Consider the following 15,417-nt stretch of genomic DNA (forward strand, 5'->3'; position numbering starts at 1 on the left):
ATGTCAGGCCTTACAAAGTATATATATTCTTGATCTGCGTAAAATTCTGAGACCATGTCCGTCTGTCTGTCTGTTGTAATCACGCTATCATTCGAACGAATTGAGATAGAAGGCTAAAATTTTGCAAACATATATATTTTGCCAGTAGGAAGGTTAAGTTCGTAAATGGGCCATGTAGGTCCACGTTATCATATAGCCCCAATATAAAGGTACCTCCCGATATTCGGTATTTTGATGATTTTAGCGACATTATTCACCGGAATTGTTTCAAATTTGGTATTTGAAGTTCGAAATGAATACTACAGCCTAAGACAGAAAATTGTCTGTGCCGGTCCACGTCTATAGCCCATATAACGGTGCCTCCCGATATTCATAGATAGATTCATTGATGATTATAGCGACATTCTTCACCGGAATTGTTTTAAATTTGGTATTTGAGGTTGCTACAGCAGGTCCACGTCTTCGTATAGCCCCCATATAACGGTACCTCCCGATAATCGGTATTTTGATGACTGTAGCTACATTATTCACCGATTTTTTTCTAAGTTTCGCATTTGAATATTGCTATGGCTTATGAAAAAATGCAGGTCCATGTTGTCGTATTGACCCTAATGTAATGGCTACATTCGGTATTTCTAAGATTTTAACGGATTTTATTGTTTTTGAGAATTGCCGAATTCGTTCCAAATGGTGGAGGGTATTCAAAGTTCGGCCCGGTCGAACTTACAGCTTTTTTGCTTGTTGGAATTTCAATGGCTCATTTTTCAATATTTGCCGAATGGAATATTGCGATATGTTCAGATCACGAGCCATTTTTCGGCAACTGCGACGCGGGTTTCGATCAAGTCGCTTCTTTACTTTTCGAACCATTTCTGCTGATGTTGCTGTTTCTACTTCCGTACACTTCCTTGACGTCGGGTTACGCTACCAGTATCACGGTAACGAGCGATGGTACGAGCTACAAAAGATTTATTCAAATTTAAATGCTGGAGTGCTCTAACGATAGCCACTTGTGGTTTTCCAGCCAAATATAAAGAAATCACTCTCTCACGCTTGAATTCCATCACGAATAACTTTTTTTCCGAAAAATTCTCACCAAAATGCTTTTGTACGCTTGTAAACAATATAATGAGCTGTCACTGGGATAATTTTAACAGCTGTCGGACGAGTGGCTTAGAAGTAACAGCAGTCTGAACTTGGTTGCAGTTTTCTCATCTCACCCTGTACACTGATTAAGAATGACCTCCCCGCCTTATCAAAGTCCCATATGGCATTTTATCCCAAAAGTTTTAGGAATACTATATATACTCATGCCCTTTATATGCCAGTTATAAAGGAAAGTGACCTAATTTCCAAATACGCACTGCGTCGAGAGGTACAATATAAATGAATTAAAACTCTTGTAGTTAAAAAGTTTACACATTAGGAAATTGTTTTTTTTTTTCTAATTAATTCTCATAGTACCACAGGCTACCATGAATGTGTGCATTTTAAAAGCACGATGAGTCCCTTGGATAAAGGATAAAAACATAGAATAGAATTGTATTTTTTCAGCTAGTCACACTCTCTGAAAATTATTATTATTTACAAAATTGATGTAAATATATTAAAAAATACATAAAATACATTGATAAATATAATAACTTTAAAATATTTAAATTATTTTTTGAATATTTTTTAGGGTTACTATGTAGATTTTTTATACGTATTTATCGGCATTTTATTTATAAATTATTTGCCATTAGTATATTCTATTTTTGAAGAAAATATTGTATGTATTTCTCGTGAACGAGGGTGATATGTTAGGACCATTAACGAAGTTGCTAGCACATGTCAAGGTTTCCTAGAGAAACGAAAGTTGTAATTTAAAAAATTTACCTTTGTTAATTTAAATCATTTTAAACATTGGGCCTATAATAAAGAAAGTTATTTCTTTTCTTTCAGAATATAGATACACAACTTTAATAAACAAAGGTAAGTTTCAATTTCATTTGGGATAAATTGAAAATTTCCAAAGTCGGTAAACTCTGACAAGTTTTATGCCAAGCAAGAATTTGGAAGCTTTGGAACCGATTTACAAGGTATGGGTTATTTCTTAAAATAAACGAACTTGCCTTGCTCATTGCAAAGTAATGAGTCATGGCGATACAGAATGTGTGTGTCTGGTCACAAATACGAGGGTTGTAAAAAAGCTACAAGTTCGGCCGGGACGAACTTTGAATACCCTCCTCCATTTGGTAAAAATTTAACAATTTTCAAAAAAATAAAATCCGTCAAAAATTCTGTTAAAATCTTAAAAATACCGAATGTAGCCGTATATTAGGGTCTATACGACGACGTGGACCTGCATAGGCAACCTTTGTCAGAAGCTATTACAATGTTCAAATGCGAAACTTGAAAAAAATCTATTTATAATGTAGCTAAAATCATCAAAATACCGAATATAAGGAGGTACCATGGGGGTTATAAAACGTGGACCTGCACAGACAATTTTCTGTCATAGGCTGTAGTATCCATTACGAACTTCAAATACAAAATTTGAAAAAAATCCGGTAAATAATGTTGCTAAAATCATCAAAATACCGAATATCGGGGGTTCCGTTACATCGGGACTATACGAAGACGTGGACCTGCACAGACAATTTTCTGTCATAGGCTGTAGTATCCCTTACGAACTTCGAATAATAAATTTGGGTAGGTAGGAGGTGCATAGTCCAAATGCTGACTTTGAGAAAATTTCGTGAAAAAAATTTTTTTTGATTATTTTCAACCTTTGTCCTTTTAGAGGGAGGTGGCGGAAGGAGTAGGCCAATGTTTAACTATCTGAGGTTTGAACTAATTCTTTCTTTTTATGTGGGTTACATCCATGATTTCGTTGGAAATTGTGAAACTTTGTCGGAAAAGTGGCCGATATACTTCACTATACCCTCAGCCATATGGCTAGAGAGGGTATATATATCATTAGATATGGTCAAAACGTGCCTCTCTAAATAACGGTTTTAGACCATAGGCCTCTTTGGACCAAATCCGTTTTGAGGACATTTGGAGTGGATATCGCACGATAACTGTCGAAGGCAGTATCTGATTTGATCCAAACTTGGAACATCATAATATTATTGTCAAACTTAGATCGAGTTCGGAGATGGGCAATATCTGGTACCTCCTCCACATAGGTCAACCTTTTGAATGCCCATGAATCTCATAAAACGCGAAATTAATATCTGATTCCATTCAGGCTTGGCACATCTCAGTATTTCAGTCAACGCAAGATCTGTTATAAAGATGGCAGAGATCGGACCGTTCCTTCCGGAACCTCTCCCACAAAGAGTAAACAATTTTGAAAAACCAAAACGATCATAAATCCTAAATAAATATCCGGTTCTCATCAAATTTCACAAATTCCATTATTTTTATTAAAACAAGATCTGCTGTGAAAATGGGATATATCTGCGCACTCCGTCTGGTAATTCCCCCACAAAGGGATCAACATTTCAAAAAAAAAAAAAACGCTAAAAGGACTCGAAATAAGCATCCGATGTTCTTTAAATTTCACACATCCAAACAACTTTGCTAATGCGAAATCTGTTGTGAAGATGATATATATCTGCCAACCCGTTCTGGTACCTCAACCACAAAGGGTCACAATTTCCAATACTTATATCTGTCATAACTTGCGAAACAAGTCGGCGATTCTATACAACTTGTTATATCTAAATATTAATCGAATTGGACAATATTGACCAACTGCTACGGAACCTCCCCCATAAAGGGTTAACGGTTAGAATAATCACAACTCAAGGCTGGGGGTATAAAATTGATTTCGGCCGGGCCGAACTTTTAATACCCTCCACCTTAGGGTAAAGAAAACATAAGAACCATTTATGATCTACAAATACCAATTTTTAAACATATTCGTGGGATAAATGTGGCAAAAATCATCAAAATACCGAATACCGGAGGAAGCGCTATATAGGGATATACAAAAACGTGGACCTATACATACAATGTTTCGCCAACGGAGCGAGAACCTGTTATGACTAACTAATTTCAATTTTTAGACAAATCCGTGAGAAAATGTGAGAAAAACCATCAAAATACCCAGTATCGGAGATACCGTTATATGTGGCTAAAACGTGGACCTATACATACAACGTTCCGCCACACGAACTAGGACCCATTATGACCCATTATGACCCACAAATACCAATTCTCAGACAAATCCGTGAAAAAATCATCAAAATACCGAATATCGGGAGGTACCGTTATATGAGGGCTATATCAAAACGTGGACCAATATATATCCAATACCAACCATCCTAGACACAACACAAATTATTCTTCTAAATTTTGACGCTCTACGTCAAATAATGTGGCCTGTATCGTGATTTCAATAGACAGACGGACATCGTTAGAATTTTATGCTGATTATGAACATATATATATATTATGGGGTCTACGACGAATATTTAGGGATGTTACGAACGGAATGACAAAGTTAATATACTCTCCTTTCCAAGGTGGAGGGTATAATTATACATCAACGGCAACACGTGTATGTCAGTAGATTGAATTTTGGATCATACTACCAGGTTCGGGGAAGAATACAGTATGCCAAGTTTGGATCAAATCGATTTGCATATAGCTATAGATCCCATAGATATGCTATCCCATAGATATGCTAGATCCATAGATAGCTTCCATATAGTATTTCAATCAGATTTCAAAGTTAAACCGCCTTGAGGCCATAATACGTATTTAATTACCATTACCGTGACATGATTTACTTCAGACAAATCCCCAATATTAACGTCTGATTGTTATGGGTAGCAAGGCCTTTGGTGCCCGGACCGCCGAAATCTTTACTATTCAGCTATTTTTATTTTTTGTATGGAAAATTGTTTTTATTTTTTAAAGTAGGGCTCCCAAAATGGTTTCGAAATGCATTGATGTATACGTTCCTGACGATTAGAACAGCTAAAAATGCATAGTAGTGTAGGTCATTTCTTTACTGGTTTTACTTATATTACTTTCAAATTCCTTCGATTGTCACAGTTATTTTTTAGCGTAAACTTATTATCCGGAGTCTTTTCACATGTCGAAAATTTACGTCCGGAAATCCTTTTTCAGTGAGAACACTTAACTTAATTTCCATACCACTGCGATCCAACTGCTATCTGCTGGCATACATTGACCGAACGCCACACAATGTGAGAATTGTTTGGTTCTGCAGAAATGCTTAACCGCACGCAATCTTTATGCATTTATATGCACAACAAATTGCTGTTTACCTTACACTACAACAACAACAATACTGGCCTTCCCGTAATTCTGCCAACAAGAAGAGAAGAAAAGGAATTCCAAAAAAGCGTGAAATCTACAAAAAGGTGACAAAACAGAAAAAGATCTCTCTCATCTCTCCCCAGTTTTCCCCATTGGAGAAAGGTAAGGCAGCAGCTATCATTTGCTGCTGGCCCTGCTAAAATGTAAGAAGCCAAGGGAGTGCGAAGCTACCAACATTGTTGTTTAACCATTTGTGATAGCCTTTCATTTCTGGCACTATTTCTTGTTGTTGTTGCTGGTGCTGCTGTTTTCCTACAAATGTTGTGTTGTTGGTATTCTGTTCATTTGGTGTTGGAAAACGCCTGGTGGCTGGGGCGCAAAACGTATAACAACAGATTTTCTTTGTTACATTGTTTTGAGCCTGTGGCTTACATTCCGTTTACCCAGCATCACCACCACCATTTGGTGGTTTTGCCTGCCAGTGTCCCTGGCAAATAAAAGAACACAAATTCTTAGTGCGAGATGAAAAAAAGAAAAAGAAAACGAGAAAAAAAAACTCCTGTGGCAAAAATAATGTGCAACGCTTAAGAAAGCTTTTTAACAAATTGAAATGAAATTAAACAAATTTGTAAGCCAGCCAAGTGTAAAAATACTCTCTTAGAGAACTTCGAGTAAAAAGAAGAAAAAGAAAAAAACTTGGATTCTTTTATTTTTTTTCGGTTGGGTTTTCATGTCTTTCGAGAGTTTACTGGTTGGAGGCTGACTACTTTCTACTACTTTCAGGGGCTTTCATTTTCTTCTCATTGTTTTCTGGTGTGATATTTCATTAACCCAGTTTTCCTTTCGTGCTATTTTGCCAGTGGTCTTGGGGAAAGACATCGTGTTATGTTTGCTTCTTTGCCATAAATTTGAAAATTAAATTTTGCTGTTGTTGTTGTTGTGTGAAATCTTGGGAAGAATCCTAGGTAAAATGCGATTTTAATGAAGGCCTGAGGAGAATTTCGATCGAAAAAATGGAAATGATTGGGTTGTAATTCTTTAATTCGAAATCTGCTTGTTCTGGTGAAAGTCTCATAAAACGAAGGTGTATTAACTGCACTTTGGCACTAACTACGTAGAGAGCCTCTAATTTGAACACGAACGTATCATAGGGAGTAAGTACTTACCAACCTACCACCAAAAGCCCACAAATAAGAATAGTAAAAGTTGTACTATTTTTAGAACACTAATGAAGCGGTTGAATTAGTAATCTTGAGATTGACAGTTGCGCACATTCAGCCATACAATGGAGGGTATATAACTTTGTCTTTGCCTCCGTAACTCCTCGAAATACTCATGTCAGACCTAACAAAGTATATGTATATTCTTGATCAGAAATTTTGCACACATGTGTATTTTACCAGTGAGAAGTCCACGTTTTCGTACCTCTCAATATTTGGTATTTTTATGATTTTGTATTGGAAAATCTTAATGGGTACTACAACCTATGACAAAAAATTATAAATGCAGGTCCAAGTTTTGGTATAAACCCCATATAAAAGGGCCTTCATATATTCGGCATTTTGATGCTTTTAATCACACTTTTCACTGGATTTTTTTCAAATTTGGTATTTCGTGCCTTCTTCTGTGATTGAAAATTGCCTATTCAGGACCACATTTTCGTATAGCTCTAATATAACTGCACCTCCCTATTTTTGGTAGCAACACTTTTTAACAGAAAACCTTAAAATTCAGTATTTAGGGCTCATAATATCCACGTCTTGTTTTCCTATAGTCCCATACAAAGGTACTTCCCAATATTTGGTATTTTGGCGATATTAGCCACATTTGCTAACGGAATTACTAAAAAATCAGCATTTGGATTCCAATTTCTGTGTATGTCAACGTTTCTCTATGGCCTGCCCCTATTCTACTGATATTCGAGATGTTAGAAGCCAACTTTTTTTAACAGAATTGTTTGGATTGAATGTTTCTAATATCAGAAAGGACGCATACCACCGAATACTGGAATTTCGGCATTTACAGACATATTTTTACATTAGCTACTATCCAAATTGTAGGTTTCGGTCTGGCCGAATTTTCCAGATTTTTTACTTGTTTAAATTTCATTTTCAACGGGTTTTTTATTTTACATTTTGCAAGTTCTTTCTAAATGGTAGAGGGCTTTAAAAGTTCGGCCTTGTCAAACTTAGCTAATTTTTCATAATAAGAAGTCTCGTAATGACACCGCCACACGCTGTCCGAATGTTGCTCTGCGGTATTTTGGCCCATTCCCGGCCAAGCGCTTGCTTGAGGTGATCGACACTTTGGTATTGTTTAGTGCCAACCGTGCTTTCCAAAATACTACAGACACAATAGTCCAATGAATTGGTATCTGGAGATTTTGGTGGTAAGTTCTTGCACTTTTTGGAATTCCAATGGCTTTACCTCGAGCTCATTTTTCAATACTTACCGAATGGAATATTGCTAAATGTTCATCTCACGAACCATTTTTCGGCCATTGCGAAGCGGACTTTGATCAACTCGTTTCTTAACTTTTCGAACCATTTCTGCTGATGTTGCTGTTTTCTTCCATCCACTTCTTTGACGTCGGGCTACGCTACCAGTATCACGGTAACGAGCGATGGTACGAGACACAAAATATTTATCCACATTTAAATTCTGGAGTGCTCTAACGATAGCCACTATCACGCTTGAATTCCATCGCGAATAACTTTTTTTTCTGGAAAATTCTCACAATATAATGTGCTGTCACTGGAATAATTTTAACAGCTGTCGGACGAGTGGCTTAGAAATGACAGCAGTCTGAAATCGGTTGCATTTTTTTTCATCTCACCCTGTATACCTCTCTATATTTTTAATGCGATTCATTCAAATCTAGTATTCGTAAAAGGTGGTATCAACTCCTCTGGCATAAATTGTTTATGTAGGTCTACTTTTTCGTATACCCTCCATACAACGGTTTTACACGATATTCGGACGTTTGAGATATTTAACCCATTTTGTTCCGAGATTTAATTTTTGTTTTTGCAAAAACATACTTTTTTAGGGTAATTTGGGCCCACTGAAGTAAAAAATTTACTTAGAAAAACTTTCCGATTTTTTCTTTTTTTCCAGAATTCAGCATTCGCAATTTCGAACTGTCTAGTCTAATTTTTAAAATTAATATAAAAAGTATCCAAAAATATGGGTTTCAGAAATTGTACCCCCATAATCGGTGATGTGGTTTTTTAGAGGGGTGGTATTTTTAGAGGGAGGGGGGGTATTTCTAGTTGGGATTTTTTTTTAATTACTGATAGATGACTTACTTTTCAAAATAAATATATTTTTGAAAAAGGGAGTTTTTACTGTTCGAAAAATCGATATTTCATAATCTTTTCAAACAGAAGGCTCATTCCGACAATAAAATTTAAAACAATTTCGTTGGAAAATAATCAAACCACCTAATGTTGGGATATACCGTTTTATGGTGGTTAAATGATAACTTATTGTGATATTCTCTATTTTTAATCCCATAAAATTTCAGACATAACTTGGGCTGTCTAGGTTGGCCCTTTTAAAAATTAGAGTTACTATTTCAGACAAAGATGTGTAAACCGTCCAAGAATTTTTGCTGCTTAAGAATCCAGAATAATTATTTCGATGAGTTACAATCCTCCTTACTATGGAGGAGGATTCACATTTTGGTGCATTGAAAGTCCTATGTACTCCAAATACAAAGGATTCTGAAACCAACCGACATTTGTATAATTTGAGTTCTTCCACGATGGAAGGTATAACAAATTTGGCCCGGGTAAAATTTAAAACCGCGTCTTCAAGCTAATGCTTTCTAATCCTTGCTGCTTAAGAATCCAGAATGATTATTTCGATGAGTTACAATCCTCCATACTATGGAGGAGGATTCACATTTTGGTGCATTAAAAGTCCTATGTACTCCAAATACAAAGGATTCTGAAACCAACCGACATTTGTATTATTTGTTCATGTCGTCGTATAGACCCTAAAATAGTACCTACATTCGGTATTTTTAAGATTTTAACGGAAGTTTTAACGGATTTTATTGTTTTTGAGAATTGCCAAATTCGTTCCAAATGGTGGAGGGTATTCAGCTTTTTTACTTGCTACGAATAGTTTTACATTCGAATTTTCTGTTATACACGTTCCTATTCTACACGGAATCACTTAGTTTCCTGTCATGAAAGAGAATTTGCTTCTTTACAATTGCTCTTGATCTTCTGCATAGACATTTAAAAAATTAATATTTATTTTACATTAACTCTTACGAATTATTTATAACACTGACCTATCTTCGCACTTAATCTCCCAGGTCTCGTCAAATATTACATTCCAAGGTCATCCAGAGATTTATTGCAAAGTAATATTAGATATATTAATAATGAAAGAAATACACGTAATAAAGGTGTCTGCAGCTTTTAGACTAATGAAGCGGCTTTCTTGGAATATCTTTTTCATCATCACCAGCATCCAGCATCATTCACAAAAATCTCCATCAATTCAATTCATCTCCCATCAGATAATTAATTTCCATTAATTTACGCCTCTTGTTTCGTAATCTTTGGTCTTTGCTAATAAAACAAAAACCTAAATTTCAATTTGCAAAATTTTCAATGTTTAGTTGTTGTTGTTGTTGTTACGGGGCCCCTGCTTACCCCGCAGATTTGAGTTGAGTTTTCATCTGCCGGTTTGGATTATATCCCACAAAGCACTTGAAAAAATAATGAATTGTAAAAGGGAGTAATTAACAAAATTGTTTTATAACCACAACAGCAGCAACAACAACGACAACTGCACCAACAACAACAGACACTTATTTAGTACCTTCACCCATTGAAATGAAGGGATTCCATTTTCTCTGCTGATGTTGCCGGTGCTGTTGTTGCTGCTGCTGCTGAAGAGCTTCCACTTAAAATACTTTTACAATTACACAAAAATACTTTATTAATGAGCCACATAGAGTCGGGATGGGCACCCAGTGCTACAAGTCTATGGAGTCGGATAAATGAGTAATGATAATGTTGTTGCGGTAAAAATGTGGTTGATCATCGGGGCAATGCTCCGCTATCTATGAGGAATAAAAAAAATGCTGCAATAAATTACATTTATTAAAGTTTATTTCTATTTGTAGACTTGAAAGAATATTGAATTTTTATTTAACATAATCATTTAGATATACAAAAAAAAATGACAGGCTGATCAGATGGGGGGGGGGGGCGATGTATATACATCATCGACAAATATATGTCCTCAGCATATGTCCGCGTATGCAATACTCCGCCAATTAAAAGCAATTCCACAATTTTAGACTTCTTAGATTGTTTAAAAAATGTACAAATTTTTATATAACCATTGAGGAGAGCGGAATACATATAATCAGTCTTGGAACACAATTGGTGCTTTATGGATATATTTTCAATTTTTAACCTAAAAAGGATATTTCCTTCCACTTAGGTGTAATTTTGGATTTTTTACTATAATTTTGCTCCAACACAGAAAAAAATCTCAATAGGAAATAATGAGTTCATTAAGTCATGTTGACAACAATTTACAAAAGCATTATCCTAACTCCGTGGCATGTCATAAAAAGTACATGGTGAGATGAAAAACTGCAACCAACTTCAGACTGTTTTCATTTCTAAGCCACTCGTCCGACAGCTGTTAAAATTATTCCAGTGACAGCTCATTATATTGATTACAAGTGTACAAAAGAATTTTGGTGAGAATTTTCCAGAAAAAAAGTTATTTGAAATGGAATTCAAGCGTGATAGTGTGATTGTTTTATATTTGGCTGGAAAACCACAAGTGGCTATCCTAAGGGCACTCCAGCATTTAAATGTGAATAAGTCTTTTGTGTCTCGTACCATCGCTCCTTACCGTGATACTGATACTGGCAGCGTAGTCCGACGAAGTGGACGGAAGAAAACAGCAACATCAGCAGAAATGGTTCGAAAAGTAAAGTGGCGACTTGATCGAAACCCGCGGCGCAGTGGCCGAAAAATGACTCGTGAGCTGAACATATTGCAATATTCCATTCGGCAAATATTGAAAAATGACGTCGGGGTAAAGCCATTGAAATTCCAAAAAGTGCAAACACTTGCACCGCAACAGTAAGAAAATACACTAAAAAGAGTTAAAGAGTTGCTTCGCTTGGCCGAAAATGGTGAACTGCCGAATTTGGGTTTCTCCGATGAGAAAACATTCGTTGTTCAGGAGTTTGTAAAAATACAAAATGATTGTGTCAACTTGCCAAATAGTTCAGCTGAAAATGTGCTCTCCGCTCGTATTAATCGACCGTGGCATCAGAATAAATGCCGAGAATTATTGCGAAAATATTCTTTGGGTACGCAGACATTTTGGCCGCAGACCTTGGACATTCCAACAGGACTCAGCACCATCGCACTCAGCACACGCCACCCAAGAAAGGTTGCAAAATTCCTCGCTTCCTCGCTTCAATTCCAGCGCACAATTGCCAACAAAATCTGCGGGTACCAATCCGTTGGACTATTGAGTCTGGAGTATTTTGGAAAGCAAGGTTGGCACTAAAAAACACCAAAGTGTCGATCACCTCAAGCAAGCGCTCCTCCAGGAATGGGCCAAAATACCGCAGAGCAACATTCGGGCAGCGTGTGACGGTTTCAGTGGCCGTTTGAAGGCCATAATTCGTGCCAAAGGTGACCGATTCGAACTAATCTAAACTTCTTCTAAAATTTTATGCTCCGCCACCTCCGCCAGAAAAAGTCAAAATTGTCACAGAAATATTACCTAAATACAAAAAGGGACCATTTAATTTTCTGCAAACTTTGCAATTACTGACATTTTTATCAGTTTTAGGTCTAGTGCGAAAATGGACAGTATCGCCTCCAAATCAAGCAAGTCCCCCATAAAGGGTCAACATTTTGAATAATAATAACTCTTATGAAATGTGAAATGCGGGTACGATTGTCTTTAAATTTCGCACATCTAAATATTTCTATTAACACAAGATCTGTTGTAAATATGGAAAAGCGAAATAAGTATCCAATTCTCTTCAAATTTTACACATTCCAATATTTTTACATATGCAAGATCTTGTGTGAAGATGATAGATATCGGCTCACCCCTTCTGGTACCTCCCCTACACAGAGTCATAATTTTCATTAATAAAATATCTCTCATAACTGACAAAATAGGTTAGCTATTTTTTAAAATTGTGTGTAATTCTCTTAAACCGAGATTCCATAAAAAATGTGGCTAAAGTCATCAAAATGCTAGGAGGTTCTGCTATATATCAAAATCATGAAATTTACAAATTGAGAGACTCAGAAATTGCACACTTGGTTCCTTCCACCTTGCGTTAAATATATGGGTCTCTAATGTCATGCTCCGCGAGATTGCCATGTACCGAATAGAGTGATGATTTGTCGGTTTTTTCCAATATGTTGGATTTATTACACCTGGAAGACTACAAATGTTATTATATTTCGAATCCTACATCGCTGTGACCACAAAGTTTTTTTTTTTTAATTCCGATTACTTCGGTTATTGACCCTGTACTTTGAAGTGTTTTTCTATATTTTTTATTTCATGATAAAATATGACTTTTTCACAGTTATTTCAAATATTTGTTTAAAGTCTCTAGCAAACCAACAACCAAGCAAACCCTACAACATAACAACCATACAAAGTTTGAATTAAGTTTCGTGGTCATATTGACCATTTCTCAGTTGTTATCCATTTTTTGTTATTTTCCCGTAGCTAAACTGCCAAAGTGTTCCGTTTTTTTTTTTCTCTACACACAGAAACGTTTCAGCCAAAAATTTGTTTTCCTCTTTGGGTTTTATTGCTGCATGCATTTGTATTGTGAAAGCAGCTACAAAACGCTTACATATTTGTTGTCCCGGCAATTTCCCAAATACCCCCAAGTCTGGTTGTAAATTCTATTAAAAAACATACTCAATTATGTGCCAACATGTAAAACCATGTTTTGTCGCCAAAAAACTATATCCGTTTCCCTACCCTCAAACGATACTCATTCTGTGCACATAAACACAACCAAATATGTGTGGGTATGTGTGTACATAGCATGGCTTACCTTGTTCACTTGTTTTCCCGGACACTGAGGGCATTTAACAAAAATTCCGTTTTTTGTCGCTCCCATCCTACCTATTTTCATATTTCTTCAAATGTCGAGTGTCTCTGCCATTAAACTGCATGACATTGGGTCGAGGTAGCGGCGACATCGACGACGTTGCCTCGTTTTGCCCAGCAGTCAGGCAACTTTTAGTAGCGATATTTTTGTTATTTTATTGAGAAAAATATGGAGGGAATCCCGTTTGGAATGCACTGCTGGACAATGTCATAAACACACTTTGACTTATACGCCTGTCGGAATGAACGAAACGAGCGAAAGAGCGAACGAACCAGCGAGTGAAGGAATCCAGGGGAAACTATAAAAAATATATAAAAAGCTAATGTCGTTTCTCATAATTAAAAGCCGTACTTGCAATTTTTCAATAACAACCATAAATCAAGCATATGGATGCCCGGGGAGTAGCTATAAATCACAATATACACGTCCACAGTCACACAGTGGAAAGGAATATATGGAGTAATAATGCAAGTAAAGGGATGTGTGTGTTTGTGTGAGTTTTTAATGTTCGATGGATGGTTGGAAAATGTGAGATCAGCAATTGGATGTCATTTCTCTGACAAGACCTCCCAGGAAAACGTGTGGGAGCATGATAGATTTCTTTACACAGCTTTACATCATTTCGTAACTGAAAATATGCGTCCTAATCATTTTTTGGAAGTCCTTGCTACTACAAACCATTTTTGATAAGACTCCAACACCAACCCATTTGTTTCAACTCCTACTCTCTCGACTCTGAAAATAAATTGCAAGACCAGATCTGAAGAATTTTAGAGTCAGATTTGGATATAACTATCATATATAGTATCGTTCGATTTCATAAGTATTGTGCACCAAATACGTACTATCAGTCCGAATTTAGCACATCTGACAATTTTGGTTTATATAGTTTTAAATTTAGATATGGCTCTTACTTATATATTCGTATGATCTCAATTTTGTTGTGCGCCATATGTCCAATATTCTTGCAAATTAGTTGGATTTCGGCACGAATTCTGCCCAGAAGAAAGTACTTCGAATTTGGTGTTTGATCCAATTTGGGGTTTAAGTCTCTCACATTCGTAATATTCACTCCCCAACAATGATATTTTCAACCAGATATCGGATACACCCCAAAAATAACTCTACCAAATTTCATTAAGATCGGTTCAGATGTCGACACAGTTCACATATATATCTTTATCCGATTTGACGGAAAGCTATAACACAAATGCTTTACTGTTTTTTTCATATCTTTGTTTTTGACAGGAGCACGACCTAAATTTGCTGACAATTACACCATGTTTACGCCCTCTGTTATGTCAATGAGAGTGAGAGAGTGTTATTCTTATTTGAGATTAGCTTAATAGTCTGATCAGTCCATTTACAGGGTGAGGTGAAAAAAATCTGAAACAAACTTCAGACTGCTGTCATTTCTAAGCCACTCGCCCGACAGCTGTTAAAATTATTCCAGTGACAACTAATTATATTGTTTACACGCGTACAAAAGCATTTTGTTGAGACTTTTCCAGAAAATAAGTTATTCGGGATGGAGTTCAAGCGTGATAGTGTGATTTTTTTATATTTGGCTGGAAAACCACATGTGGCTATCGCTAGAGCATTCCAGAATTTAAATGTGAATAAATCTTTTGTGTCTCGTACCATCGCTCGTTACCGTGATACTGGTAGCGTAGCCCGAAGTCAAGAAGTGGACGGAAGAAAACATCAATATCAGAAGAAATGGACTTGATCGAAACCCGCGACACAGTGGCCGAAAAATGGCTCGTGAGGTGAACATATCGCAATATTCCATTCGGCAAATATTGAAAAATGAGCTCGGGGTAAAGCCATTGAAATTCCAAAAAGTGCAAGAACTTACACCGCAACAGAAAGAAGATAGACAAAAAGAGCTAAAGAGTGGCTTCGCTTGGCCGAAGTTGGTGAACTGCCGAATTTGGTTTTCTCCGATTGGAAAACATTCGTTGTCCAGCAGTTTGTAAACCAACAAAATG

Source organism: Musca domestica, unplaced genomic scaffold (genome assembly GCF_030504385.1).
Source record: "Musca domestica strain aabys unplaced genomic scaffold, Musca_domestica.polishedcontigs.V.1.1 179, whole genome shotgun sequence".
Classification (NCBI taxonomy): Eukaryota; Metazoa; Arthropoda; class Insecta; order Diptera; family Muscidae; genus Musca; species Musca domestica.